The following is a 967-nucleotide window of genomic DNA, read 5'->3' as shown; positions in this document are numbered from 1 at the left end:
TCATCATCATCATCATCATCACTGTCAGTAGTTTATGTGTGGACCCGGACTGTGTGAAGATCCTGGATTACATGCTCTATAATAAAGTCTGAATGTGGCGGAATGATCTGAAGTGGACCTACTTGTTCCTCTGTGACAGATGATGACCTTCTTGGGCTGCGCGTGCATCTCGCTGCTGGAGTTTCTGATGGGCAGGTCGGACTGCACGAGCTCGGCCAGGAAGTTGATGTAGCCGATCGCGAGCCGCAGCGTGTCCACCTTGGACAGCCTCTTCTCGTAGGGCAGGGTGGGGATGTGGGAGCGCAGCCCCTCGAACGCGTCGTTGATGGACTGCATCCGCCGCCGCTCGCGCACGTTGGCCGCCTGCCTCAGCTGCTGCATCTCCATCTCGGACCTCATCCGCCTCCTGCGCTTCAGCAGCGGCCCGCCGTGGTGGCCCGTACGCGGGGACAGGTCCGGGGTGCTGTCGGCGCAGCCGTAGGAGAAGGTGGAGGAGGAGGAGGAGAAGGACAAGTCGCCGATGTCGTAGTCTGCGTCGTGCGGCGCCGCTCTGCCGTCGCCGTCTTTGCAGTAGTAGTCTTGGAAGTGACTGGTGAGGAAGTCCACGTCGTCGTCCAGAAAGTCATCAGTGTCCAAGTGTCCGTCCCGCGAGGACTGGTCGGTGAAAAACTCGTCATCGTCGAAGTAGGGAGGGGAGGAGAACGAGTCCAGTCCGGAGAACGGGTCCAGCACAGAGTCCATCTCTGTTGTGGCGCCAACAAAGACCAAGTGTTCTCTTCTTTCTTTGCTCTGTGTTCGCCGCTCGCGGTCAACACTTGAGTTTGGGTTGAGAACCGGCACGCGAGGGTTCTTTATAGCGACATCCATAGTCGCGTGCCGTTTGCCAGGAGGGCCAACCAATCACAGCTCGGTCCGCGAGGCGCACCTCGAGATAATCCGCAGAACGCCACGCCCCCCAACCCCCCAC

At 59.4% G+C, this 967-nt stretch overlaps 1 pseudogene; it reads right to left on the bottom strand.

Annotated features, from left to right (window-relative positions):
* LOC111646387 (pancreas transcription factor 1 subunit alpha pseudogene) overlaps nt 1-741 on the bottom strand; it is a 1287-nt pseudogene extending 546 nt beyond the window's left edge.
* Nucleotides 742-967: the final 226 nt, after the last annotated feature.

This window comes from Seriola lalandi, unplaced genomic scaffold, assembly GCF_002814215.2.
Source record: "Seriola lalandi dorsalis isolate HSWRI2012SDOR001 ecotype SW California unplaced genomic scaffold, Sedor1 jcf7180002054970, whole genome shotgun sequence".
Classification (NCBI taxonomy): Eukaryota; Metazoa; Chordata; class Actinopteri; order Carangiformes; family Carangidae; genus Seriola; species Seriola lalandi.
Note: the sequence above shows the minus strand (reverse complement) of the source record. Positions and strands in the feature narration are given on the sequence as shown.